The sequence below is a fragment of the Equus asinus genome, chromosome 12 (genome assembly GCF_041296235.1).
Source record: "Equus asinus isolate D_3611 breed Donkey chromosome 12, EquAss-T2T_v2, whole genome shotgun sequence".
Taxonomy (NCBI): Eukaryota; Metazoa; Chordata; class Mammalia; order Perissodactyla; family Equidae; genus Equus; species Equus asinus.
Genome location: NC_091801.1, coordinates 50,041,656 through 50,055,383, shown reverse-complemented (window position 1 = coordinate 50,055,383; position 13,728 = coordinate 50,041,656). Strand labels below are relative to the sequence as shown.

General features: G+C 43.2%; 1 protein-coding gene across 9 annotated transcripts in view; it reads left to right on the top strand.

The window, feature by feature from the left end:
- The window catches only part of NCALD (neurocalcin delta), a 446,704-nt gene that overhangs the window by 118,158 nt on the left and 314,818 nt on the right, over positions 1–13,728 (top strand). For 2 of the 9 annotated variants that reach the window (XM_070481414.1, XM_070481424.1), the window contains exon 1: positions 8,595–8,742. The exons of the other annotated variants lie outside the window; for them this stretch is intronic. The gene's annotated coding sequence lies outside the window, so the exon portion shown is untranslated. Of the gene's footprint in view, positions 1–8,594; positions 8,743–13,728 lie in introns of those variants that run through there. 9 annotated transcript variants of the gene reach the window in all.

Genomic DNA, 13,728 nt, shown 5'->3' with positions numbered 1-13,728 from the left:
TAAAGAAAGAAGTTAACTTAATGAATGAAATTAAGTTTGGTAACTACTATTGCTTATTCTGCCAGCAAGCACTAGCAGATGACAAAACGAATGAACTAGAAGTTACATTTTTTAACATTAATATGCAAAAGCAGCTGATCTTACTTAGTTGAATGGCTCATTTTTGTGGCCTTGTGAGCTTCCTGCTGTAATTTCATATCACATGGAGACATATTATGCTAGTAACTTGTTCCTAACGTATGGGTTAGAATTCCATTAAGTTCTACAAAATACATGAAATGTTGTTCTGTCTGAACAAGTGAGATAGATTGTTGTTCCAGCAGTCTGATCAGATACGGCTCCTACCCTCAGGCAACTTACCAAGGAGTGGAGAGTTAGGAGAAACTGTTGTTTAAAATGACTGAGTACAAAGTCAAGCCTGCCGTGGAGGCCTGTGGTTTGATGTGAATTCATAGAGCTTACCTTTGACCCTTACCCTTCCTCCTTCACCTCTTTCCTTTTGTGATACTCCCTCTGAACTTGGAATGAGGGGACAGAGATGAATAAGTCCCTATCCTTGAAGCCCTCTCAGTTTAGTAAGGGAGATAAGCAAATATTTGTATTCAGGAAGATACACGCTGGAGCAGAATTAGACGGGCGCTAGGGGAGACCACCGGATCTGGGAGGGCCAGGAGGCTTGCTGTCTTTGTTTCCTTGGGTCTAGCACAGGGCCTGGCGCCCAGTCAATGTTTATTTGTTGAAAGGGGCAGCACAGTTAGTCCTGGGAGTGTTCAGAGGAGAAAGCTACATTTGAAGTTGGTGTTGAAGGACAAGGGGGGAGAAGATGGCTATGCAGGGAAGAAATTCCTGGAGCTGGCCCGTGGCTCAGTGGTTAAGTTCGCACGTTCTGCTTCTCTTCTGCCCGGGGTTCACCGGTTTGGATCCTGGGTGCGGACATGGCACCGCTTGGCACACCATGCTATGGTAGGCATCCCACATATAAAGTAGAGGAAGATGGGCACAGATGTTAGCTCAGGGCCAGTCTTCCTCAGCAAGAAGAGGAGGACTGGCAGTAGTTAGCTCAGGGCTAATCTTCCTCAAAAAAAAACAAAAACAAATTCCTTTTTACTCAGATCTGCTATCCTTTAGTCCGCTTCTCTAGATACCTCTAAAATTTGAGTTATTGTGATGGGTGTGCCTGAGGCCCTCCACTCTGTAGGGTGTTCTCGGATAAACTTCTTTCCCCCCGGCTTCCAGTTGTCAGAGAGCCCTGGGCAGGGAGTCTAGGAAACTGGACTCCAGTCCCAGCTCCATCACTAGCTTTGTAATCTTGAATAAGCCATTTAAGCACTTTCCTAAGTGTCTTTATGGATAATAAGCTAAATGATGTCAGTAATGCATTAAAACGTATATAATACCATATAGTTATCAGGTGTTATTGTTATTTAGGAGATTCATCTTACCTTAATGCCGACTTCCTGTACATGGATTACATGTAAATTACCTTTCAGGAGGTGGACATCTCCTGAATGAGGGAGCAGACTCATGATCTGGGATTATGTGGGGGTGGTGAGTGATTCCGGGTTAATTTGGTAAGGATTCAGGAAGGCTCTGTTTAAGTTTATTACTAATGCAGTGCTGCCATCTTGGAGAGGCTGAGGTAAGGCCTGAGGGCAAGAGAGGAGAGGATCCTACAGAGTGTGAGTGATAATGAGGTTGTATAGTCATTCATTCTCCAGCTACTTACCAACCTCTTACTGTGTGTCAAACGGGGATCAAGACAGACACAGTCCCTTCCCTTTTGAAACTTATTTTCTACTAGGGAAAACAGATAATAAACAAGTAATTATACAACTAATTAATTATATTTATTATAATAAGCACTAGGAAAGAAAAGTGTGGTGTGCAATGGAAGTGTAGTAGGGAGACCTTGTCTGATGTGTGTTGAGAGGGCAGGGAGCTGAGACCTAAGAATGGGGGAGAGTTGGCCAGTCAGGAGGATGGCTGAGAAAGAGACATCAGTACAGCAGGAGCCTCATATGTGAAGCCTGAGATGAAAAGAAAATGGATGCCTTCAAGGAACCAGAAGAAGTCTGGGGCAGACCCTGATGAAGTTGGAGGAGGGGAGGGTAGCACAGGCTTAGATAAAAGGTTTTGGACTTCATCCTTGGAGCACTGGGAACCTGGGGTGCAGTTGAGGTTTAGCAACTTTGATCACTTCTATCAGAAGTGTTGGCTGTGGAGGTGAAGAGACGGGGGCAGATATTAAAGGAATTTCAGAGGAAGAATTATTTGAATTGGGGATTGACTTTATGTAAGTGGTAATGAAAGGAGGGAAGAGTCAAGGTCGACTCCAGGTTTCTGGGTGGACAGTGAGGCCACTGACAGAGGCAGGAAAGAACTGAAGGAGGTGGAGGCTTGGCAGGGGAAGATAATGGCCTCGGTTCAGGACATTATAAGTATGTGTTGATGTGAGACATTCAAGTAAAGATGTCAACTAGACATCTGGAAATATGGATTTGGATCTCAGGATCGGGATCTAGTTGAACTGTGGAGTTAGGGGTCTTTAATGTATGCTAGATTATAATTGTAACCACCTGAGTGAATGAGATTGGGAATAAAAGGAGAAAAGGGGTCTGTCTGATAGGAGTAGAAGTAAAGTGAGAGTGGGCAGGACAACAGAAGGTGTTTATTTCAAACCCAAGCCCTGGAGCAAATCACATCCGTCCTTAATCAGACACATTTTTACTTTGGGGCCTGATGTGCTCTTCTGACCTGACTTAAACTTCCTTTGTCCCCTCGGGAGTGGTCTCCTGTGGAGATGACCATGACATTGGGCTCCTGGAAAGGGCGATTTATTTCCCCCTGGAGTTTTTGAGTGGTGGTTAAGTCTTGGCACTGAACTGGAATTGCTTAATTGAAACTGGAATCTCCGCCTCCCTCAGAACTGCATTTCTTAGCCGACTTTTTATAACAAAGATTTTTCATTCGGTTGCTTTTTCCCATCAAAATTGTCCTCAAAATGTGCTTCCCTTTCTATTTTTTATTTTTATTTTACCTTTCTAACAACAGCAGCAATTTATATTCTCTATGTCAGGTTTTCTTAATTTTTACTTCTCCTAAGGGTCCTGTTTGGCTTTTCTTGGTACACTTAATCAAAAATAGTACATTTCATTTGGCAATTAGAGCTTTTACTTAATAATTGGAAGATAATATGGATTATTTTTATGTAGTATTAGGAAGTCATTACCGATCTAACCAAGACTTATCATCTTATCAGTTCTGTAGATCAGCTCAGTTTAGTCTAAAAATAATAAATCATATATATATTTACTATTGTATGATTTTAAGTTCCATAGGGTAGGTATTTTTGTTAGCTTTGCTCACTGATGTATCTCAAGTTTGTGGAAAAGTGCCTGGCACATAGTAGGTACTCAGTAAATATTTCTTAAATATTTGAATAGTGTGGGACAGGAGTACAGATAAAGGTGTTTAAAAGACATCAACATACTGGCTCCATCCATTCTTCTCCCAAGTTCAGTGAGTATCTGTATGACCATTACTTTGAACTCTGTATCAGATAAATTACTTATCTCTGTTTCATTAAGGCTTTTTTTCCGCTGAGGTTTTATCTTGTCCTTTCATTTGGAACATATTCCTTTGTTTCCTCATTTTGCTTGACTCTCTGTGTTTGTTTCTATGTATTAAGTGAAACAGCTCTCTTCCAGTCTTGATAGAGTGGCCTTGTGTAGGAGATGAACCATATTGTCCAACTTTGCCCTAGCTTTTGGTTGTCTCTCTGACATTTGTGATTGTCCCAGCAGCCTATTTTATTTTTAATAGCTCTCAGTTGTTGAGGGTGTGCCAAGACCTGTCAGTGTCCCAAAGGGGACATCTCAGTCAGCACCTAGATTCAGGCTGATTGGAAGCCAGGCCCTTAGGCAGCAGCTTTAAAGTACGCAAATATATACAGTTCTGTGAGACCACAAGCAGAAACCCTGCTGGCTACTGGACCAGGTGATCTGGAGGTGTCCCCTGGGTGACAGTCACAAAAACCAGGGCACTAGACATGTGTAAAAGCTCTACTCCAGGAGATACTGGTGCTGTAGAGTGTGGCAGAGGGGGAGCTCAAAGATGGCACCCTCTGAGGAAAAAACATGGTGCCTGTCTGCTTTAGTAAGACAGAGGGAGAGCATCAAGAATGGCGCCCACCAGTTCCTCTGTCCTGGAGACTATAACAACGGGCCCTGGCCCCTCAGGCTGGTGCTTTAAGATTAGCAGATGAATCTCTTTGACACAAAGTCTGGGCGCTTTTCAAATGGATGTTTTTGCACCTGGCCCTGGTGGGAGTAGGGGTGGGTCAGCCCTTTAAGAGGCATTTCTCAGTTTGCTACAGCCATTTGGGTCTTGTGGATGCATGCCCTATTGCTTTTCAAAGCCAGATGTTTTGGGGGCTGATGTCTCAGGTACAGGTCTTAAAAGTTGGGGTGCCTGATGTGGGTTTGAACCCTTCACTCCAGGTTTGAGTTCCCTCCCTGTTGTGGTTTGCCCCCAGGGGTGGGGTTTACAGCTATACTGCTGCTCAGCCCATCCTACTCACCTCGAGGTGGCTCTTTTCTCGTTTTGCCAATGTGAAGCAGCTGCACAGCTAGTTTTCAGAGGAAATTGTTCCATATGAGTCTTCAGGGTGTCCATGGGAGGAGGTGAGTTTGGAACTCACGCTGCCATCTTGAACAGCCTCCCCCACCCTGCTTGCTCCAATCAGGAAATTCTCTCTGCTGTGGCATTGGGTGACCAACAACAAACTGAATTTCCTTGATTTTATACTATTTTGTGTTAAGAGTGTTTTGTTTGTTTTTGCTTTCTATCTTTGTGAATGTGGGGTTGTTAATCTCTTTTTGTTTAACTAATATAGCAGATAGAAATTTCAGTCTAAAAATTTAGACATGTAAAAGACATTACATTTGTTTTAAAAAATTAATTTAAGTATGACTGGGAGCTCTTATATTCCAGACTACTGAAAATGTAATTTCAACCATTCTTGAGGCCCCTTTCCTTACCAGCCTTGCACCAGAATCAAGGAAACTTATAATTAAGGTCCTTAGAATATAGGTAGAAGGCCTCTAATTGCAAACAGTGGGACCTGGACCTGGGTATAGTGTCCAGAGTTCCTAGCTCTGCCACACATACACCTTGCCATGTCCTCAGGTTGTTGTCACCAGGGGGTGGTCAGGTCTTCCCCTCTCATTGTGTCTCCCAGTCCCACACAACTTGTACTAGGCATAATGGACTACTTTTGAAACAAACAACCCATGAACCTCAGTGCCTAACATAATAAATATTTAGTTTTTTCCTCGTGGCATGTTGAATGCAGATATCCTGATTGGACAGGTCTCCCCAGGTGCTGTCTCAGGGACCCAGGCTGTGTCTATCTTATGAATTCACCATCTTCCAGGGCCTCAGAGTCCTTTGCTCCCCACCATGTGAAGGAGGACAAGATTATGGAGGATGAAGCCTTAGCCAGGCAAGGACACACGTCACTTCCTCTCACTTTCCATTGGTGAAACTAGTCACATGGCCCCACCAAGGTGTAAGAGGAGCTGAGAAATGTGGTCCCTGGCTAAGCAGCTGTTTTCCAGCAACATTCTACACTGTGGAAAGGGAATATGAATCTTCGGTGGTAGTCAGCTGTCTCTGCCACACCCCATCTCTTTTTGCCCATAGCCTTTTGTTGTCTTGGGGCACTTAACTAATACTCTCAATGAATTCAGGCTTTAGGGAAAAATGTCAGGAAGGAAACTATCTTGCTAGCAACTTAACTTTTAATTTTGAAAAGCATGATTTTTCCTAAAGAAGTTGGCTCAGCTACTTTCATGGAACAAGGACAGAGAAATACAAAGAGAAGAAACAAAAGTTAATTTCTCAATTAATTATCTTGTCATGCAAAAATTTATTGAGCAGCTCCTATGGACTAAACATTGACATACAGCAGGGATCAAGATAGATATGTGAAAAAACCTAAATTACTTCAGAAATAATAAATGGAATGAAGGAAATCAGCAGTGATAGCATCTAGAGTAGCTGGGCTGGAGTGAGGAGGTGATTTTAGATTGGGTAGCCAGGGGAGGCCTCTCTGGGCACTAGAAGATGACGTTTAGACTGAGATTCAAGACAAGAGCAGCTCTAGGCTTGTGAAGAGCAGTGGAAAGAACATTCTAGGCAGAGAAAACAGCAAGTGCAAAGGCCCTGAAGTGGTATACAGCTTAGCTTATGAGAGGAATAGGAGAGAGGCCAGAGTGGCTTGACATGCAGAGAGAAATGGTGCATGATGTGAAGTGAGGCTGGAGACGTAGGTACAGGCCAGGTCATTCAGGGCCTTGTAGGCCATGGAAGGAATGGATTTTTTTCTGCGTGCGCTGGGCAGCACAGGAGGGTTTACGCTGGGGCGAGAGATCTCCCTGATCACTCTAGGTCTGGCACCTGTCTGTCAATGTCCAGCCTCTTGATGAACTTGCTCCACCTCTACAGTGTGCCTCGGCATATAAATGCGCGAAGTGTCTTCTCTCTCTCCTTTAAACATCTTGGGCTTTGGATCATGGTAGACCACAAAATTAGTACTCATGTAGGTCTCTGGGTGAAACCCTGGAAGATAAAGCCAGTGGTGTAGAACAAGACTGATGAAACTGGAGGACTGGAAATGTAAATACAATTCCACAGAACGGAGCAGATGTGGATTATGTGATGGAAAGGATTCTGGCATTGTGAAGCCAAATGGAAAATAATGTTATTAGATGAGGAAAGATAGAAGGGCAGGGAAAACAGGCCTCAGTGTAATATGAAAGGGGAAGTCTATTTGCTAAGTGTGATTCAGTTTAGTTCTATATTCTGTGTTTCTGCTCTCTCTTTCATTGGTCTCAGCTTCCTGCTGCAGGATTGTGAGGTATGTTAATACACAATATTTGCAATGCAATCTTGAGCTACAAATTCCTTTAATTATGAGGAGAGGGTACAAACGATACTGCTTAGGCCACCTAAAAGATGTATGTTTAATTCTTTGAACATGGTTTATATTATTTTACTATTAAAAAATGCCAGTGTTCTGTGGTATCAGGAGGCAGTTGCGGAGATTTGGAAAGATAACTCCTAGTGGTACTTTATTCGATGCTCTTTCTGGAAAGTCCTTGTTAAAAGGAAATCCTGTCAAGGTCATATAAGGATAATTGGAGTATATGTGTGTATGTGTTTGGGACAAGACTGGTTCTGTATCACTTAAAAGTACACAGATGAAGGACAAGAAAAAAGCCATAGCAGCGTTAAATGTTCAAATTATATTTTTTTCAGTGATATCTGATCTGAGTTTGATATCCTGACATGGGCTGCAGATTTAGATTCAGCTTTTGTTTTGCAATGGCTGCATATGTTTCTCTGTCACCTTAGATGTTCCAGAGGCCAGTGTACTAGAAATAAGCACAAATAGAAATCAGGAAATGATCCAGGGTTTACACAAAGCAGAGGGGGAATTCATGGGTGGACCCATTTCTCTCTGTGGGTTAGGATTGCGCAACAGTTTGGGGACTTTCTATCTAAGGTGGGGTTTGATGGGTCAAGCAGACAGAATCATTTTATCATTTTAATTTCTGGAATCAGAAAGATTTCTTTCAGTCTTCTGGAATCCTCCTTTAAAATGCAAATGATTCAGAGCCAGGTCATTATCACCCAATACCTTCGTGGTCAGTTAACGTTTCTGCTGGAATTAGTAGAAATGAGCTTGTGGGTAGGTGCACAGTGGCAGATGAAGAGGGGTAAAACTTGGAGGAGGTCAGAGGGGGTTAGAACAAGGTGCCGACAGGAGCTACAGAAGGATGACATCAAGGAAAAGCATGAGGCCAAATGCCTCCTTTGTAATCTGAGGCTGTGCACAGAAAGACTCTGAAATGTTGTGCTTTGGTTGAAGACTTTCCCCTGATATTTTAACTTAACATAAATTTGTGCAGCTTATGCAGATGACTTGGGGTGCAAAGGTCATGTTGCTTTCTCAGAGTACTAAAAAGAATCAGGTCTATGTTCCCTTTCAGACGTGCCCCAGAGTCAGACGTTAACCTGTGGGCATACGGCTACCTCCCTGCTGACTTTCCCTCCTCTCCGTAACCGCAGCACTTGAAAGGAAATTGTTTCCTCAAGTTGGATTCTTCTAAAACTATGTCACAATTGTAATTAAACGGCTGCTTATGTAATTAATGGCTGCCTCCCAGGCTATGTCTCAAACCCCACAAGGGCAGAACTCTATCTTGTTTGTGGGATGTCCTCCAGGCCCAGCCCCATGCCCAACTCACAGAATAGGGACTCAATAAAGATTCTGGAACCCCTGAACAAAGCTCTAATTAACTCCAAGGTGGTATTAGAGCTACAAACCTTCACTGACCTTGGGCAAAAGGCTTAAACTGATCTTCACAGCAAATGAATAGGTCCTAGGAAACCAGAATCCAATACGTAAAATACACTTTAGGAAGGATGAGTGAGGAGGGAGTTGGCCTTCTTGGGCAAGAATTATTTCTGGTTCATGTCCTTGTGATAACTCCAGAGCACATGACCTGCAATGTTTCTTTTCAGACTTCTCTGCGCTGCCTGCATTTTGATCATTTCAACGTTTCTTGGCCTTACCATCAGGGGAAAAGGAGTGTGATGAAAATGACTCATTTTACTACTTGTTAGCATCTGTGTGTTGGGTCCAGGAAGGTGAAACTAATAGCTAAAAGAATCCTGGTGAGTTTTTTTTCCCAAAGACTTAATTATTTGTCTTCCTGTGAATAATTGAGAGCTATATATAGTTATAAAATTATCAAAAATTGTCAAGAAAATCCCTCAACCCTGTCTACTTAGAAATGCGGTTGAGTAGAAATGTGCTGGATTTGTGTGTGTGTGTATGGGAGGGCAGCAGTGATATTTGTAATATTCGTGCTCAGTAGATAACTCCTATAGCCTAGGGGGAGCTTAAAATTGGGGATGAGGTAGGGAAGGGAGGATACAGGTGATGGGGCAAAAAGCTGAGTTCCGAAAGGCTCAGTGTCTCTGCCCTTGGTGTTTCGCATTTGATGACACTAGAGGCCTCAGCTTTATATTTACGCATTTGAAAATGGAGGAACAGCTTTCCAAAGGTTTGAAGAGAACACTCCTTGAGGATCTGCTAGTAGCTGGGGCAGGGGCTTGAGTGGTCCCTGGAGCTGTTCCCATCCCCACCTTGCCCACATCACTCTGTCCCTGCCCCCTCATGTCCCAGAGGTAACAGGCAGCCTGCAGGTGGGCTCCATCGGGGAGGTGGCGCCTGTGTATGGGGCAGTGGAAATATGTAGATGGAAGTGAAAAAATGCCTGACTGATTCACGTCAGGACAAAGTAACGTGACTTTTCAGATTAGCAGATTGAAATCTGTGGCAGCCGCTCAGTGTTTCTATTTTGGGTCTGGAGAGCATCTCTCCAACTGTTTCTTTCTTCTTTTTTCCACTCCCTGTTCAGTCCTCAAAGCCCCTTCTGTGTTTTAGACTTTTCATATTTCCAGCTCTGTGGAGTCAATTACCTGGGGTTTCTAGATTGTTTGCTGGCATGAGAAGAATTGTCGAATCTGATATTTTTTCATAGGCTGGACTCCATTGACGAGATCCCAGCTTGAAGCAGGCCTGGGTCCTCTGTAAATACTTGTTGAATGAGTGAGTGCATGAGCAGATGGGGACACACATACAGAAGAAAAAGCACCAAAGAATAAAGTACAAAATTCTATTAAGAGAACCATTCAGTCCTGGGCACTTTCCAAGGGCACTTCCCACTGACACCACTTAACTTTGCACACTGGCTCAAATATCCATGACAGGAAGTGTTTGTTCCTGTGTGGTATGTAATTTTTGTGCATTTTATATCATCAATACAGCAGAAACTCAATTTAGTTGCTATAGACGATGGTTAGCTATATAAAATATATGTATATATATTTTTGTCCTCTCTATACCTCTGCTTGCAGAGCAGCTGTGCAGGTGTTTGGTGTTTGGCCATTTACTGGGATGGGAGAATTGAGAGGTGAAACTCTAAAGTTGTTGAATTCCATTTCATGAGCAATGAAACCCAGGCTCTTTCTGGCATTTCAAGCAAGGGATAAAGAAATAAGATACTTAGAGTTATTTTTAATTCTGGTATTTTAATTCTAGGGAACACTAAAATTTAAAAAACTCTTTCCTTATCTTTTCATTTTCTTTTTCTCTTAAAGGGCCAACTTTGCTAAGTTGAAATATCCTAGGATTAATCTCTTAAACGTATCTATCTATTAATTGTACTGAGTGCTTTTGATTTAGCTTTTCCTTTAATTGGTTAGTTACAGTGTTACTGACAGTAAGTGATTTTGGGGTTTCTGTTTCAATTCTCATCTTCAAGCCACAGTTTATGAAAAGCCTTTCCTCCTCAAATCATTATCATCTCATAGGAAAGTGTTTATATCATCTCCCTTTTGTCTATTTTTAGACATAAATTTGAAAATAATAAATCTTCTCAGATCATCCAAAAATAAGCTGTTCCAAGAGTAGCTTCAGCTTTGGCTCAATGTGTGTTACATTTCATTAAGTCTCTCTCAGTGGACTTGGTTAATAGCTGTAATTAATAGATACAAGACTGGATAGGCACCTGAGGTGTTCAGGATACAATGCGTTTAAAATATACACAGGTAGTTGTTTGCTCCTCCACTGTTTCTCAGTCCTTTTTGTAGCAGGTGCTGGAAGGGGTAGGAGTGAACCATGTGCTTCTTGAGCCAGCCACTTTATCAACACCTGCTCTATCAGGTGTTGTGGGGGATGAAGGCAGGATCTCTACTCTCCAGGCATTGCTGTGGACTTGGGCTGGCATAATCTTGCCATAGGAGCGGCAATGCAGTATAGTGGCTGAGAGCTGGGACTCTGGGCGAGACTGCTTGTTTCTGAAACCCCACTCTGCCATTTACTACCTGGGTGACCTTGGGCAGGTCACTTAACATCTCTATATGGTTTCCTAATTTGTAAAACTGGGATGATGATAGTCACTACCTCCTAGGGCTGTGATGAGGATTGAATGTTAATTCACGTAGATTCTTACAACAGTACCTGGCACTGAGTAGGTGCTATGTCACTGTTTGCTATGGTGATGATGATGTTCCAGAAACACCTGTGTATATCCTGGGATTGATCGAGCAGTTGACTCAATTGCCCAGCACAATGAACAATTTCACTCAGCAGGTTCTCCATGTAGGCTCTGTGTTTGACCCTGGAGTTCCGGAGGTCAATAAGATTTAGTCCCTATCCCCAAGGGGCTCTCTCTGGAATGCTGTTTGTTTTTGACCTGTATCAACTGTAGAAGGAGAAATGGCTCCACAAATGTGTCAGGAGGGAAGGGAGCAATGTTCACACAAAGAATGAGAGAATATAAAATGATTCAGCAGGTCTTACTTGTATTTGTAAGGCTTGAACCTAGTTGTGCCATGGAGGTGTGGGGAGCCACTCGTCAGTTTTCCTTCAGCCCTCCTTGCCCCAGTGGCACCTGCATGAGGGGTCTGGGATGGGTTAGAGGAACATCAACCTGTCTCGCACAAGCATCCAGTGACCCTTGCCCCAAACCCTGGCAGTGTGGGGGGTGACCTTTGCCTGTGTTCTTTCCTCTTGGTGGGAGAACCCCAGTGCTCTGGGGCCAGAGGATGGAAGAAGAAGAGTTAATCCTGGGGCTGCAGCAGCTGAATGTACATCATAAACAGCATTTGGGGATGAGATCACTTCTGTTTTGGGAACCTAAAGGCAAACACAGTTGCATTTGTTCGTGTAATCATTGCCTTGTTTGAGATTGTTTATGTTTAGAAATTCGTGTCGGAATATTTATCAGTTGGGGTACAGAAACCAACTCTGGCTACTTAAGCCAAAAAGAATCCACTGAAAGCCATTGGGCAGCTCCCAGAATTAAAGGAAAAGCATGAATCGTACATGACCTGGTCTCAGAAAGGAAGCTGGACAGTTCTGGAATTCTAAGGGGAAACTCTTCTCGGGATCACATCAAGATGAATCAGCAAGAATCATTTTCCCTCCTGACGTTCTTCCCCTGGAGATTCAAATTTCTGGAAGAGCAAGTCGGCTGGGTCATTTTGCCCATCTCCTTACTAAAAGGCCCACCAAGACTGCAGGCAGCTGAGGAGGGTAATCCAGGTGGATGCTGGGAAGGCAGACACTGACTGAAGTCCATCCCTCACAATGAAATGAGGGTGTATTTCTCAGGCCTCCTTCTCCTGATCTTTCTGGCCTATTTAGTTTTAGATAGTCTATTAAGAGTACTTTTTTTGAAGAAGAAGAAGATTAGCCCTGAGCCAACATCAGTGCCCATCTTCCTTTACTTTGTATGTGGGACGCCTGCCACACCATGGCTTGACAAGCAGTGTGTAGGTCCACATCCAGGATCGGAACCGGTGAACCTTTGGCCGCTGAAGCTCTTAACCACTGCGCCACTAGGCTGGCCCCTATCAAGTGTACTTTTGAGCATGCAGAGCATGGCTTGGGCTTGTAGTGGACATGCTGATAACTCTGAATGAGCAACAAGGAGGCAACAGATGGAGCTGTGGATTCCAGAACGTGAGGCTGCTTTCAGAGTGGCTTCATAATGCACTGTGGTTAGGAAGCCATAGATTGGAGACGATGTGCTATCTCAGAGTTTCTCTAACTGAGGTCCGTATTTCTCTGGGGGATTCTGAATGAGAACTTCAAAATTTTGAAGTTTCATTTAAATAATGATCTTAAAAATATGTCCCTACGGCTGGCCCCGGGGCTGAGTGGTTAAGTTCGCGCGCTCAGCCGCCAGTTCAGATCCTGGGTGCTGACATGGCATCGCTCATCAAGCCACACTGAGGCAGCGTCCCACATGTCACAACTAGAAGGACCCACAACTGAAAAAATATACAACTATGTACTGGGGAGCTTTGGGGAGAAAAAGGAAAAATAAAGTCTTTAAAAAACCAATATGTCCCTTTATCTCCTTATTCTGGATCATCTGATGATACTGAACACCACAAGCATTGATCCCTCTCTTCATTCGTTTTGGTGCATTGAGTTTTCTGAAGCATTGGTTCTGAATAGAAATTCATTAATTGTCATGGTCTAATGATAAAAAAATAGCAGCAGGCTTAATATAAAAATAATGCCTTTGCGTCAAGTGCAGACCAAATGATACCACAGAGCACTGTTTTTAGAAGAGAGAAAAATGTCTGGGACATGGGTCCTCATATGGCACACAGCAGCACAGGCATAATGAATGCAAAGTCAGTGGGGCCATAGCAGTCAGCACATAGTCAAATTGAAAGCAGCTATTTAGTTTCAGCAAAACAACATAATCCTTTACATGCACTAATGGTATTTTGAGTTTTATTGGCTTGGCAGGTTTGCTTGAGTTTAATTTGTACATTTGTTTTTATGGTGGTATGAGACTACCAGCACAAGATGTATATAGCTCGTGTTGTTTTCTATTTATTTAGGTCAATTATAATAAAAATAACTTTGGCCAACCCTGGAGCTCCTTGAGGAATTATTTTTTCCTTTAAAAGGAAAGTACCTTATTCAAGTTTTGGAAATGCCAGTCTGTAGCAGACGGTCGCTCCCTCACGCACCCCACTTCCATGGGTGGAGCACGCTTCTCCACCCCAGGGATGCTGGGCGTGGCCATGTGACTTGCTTTGTCCAGTGAGATATTAGCAGACACGACAGCA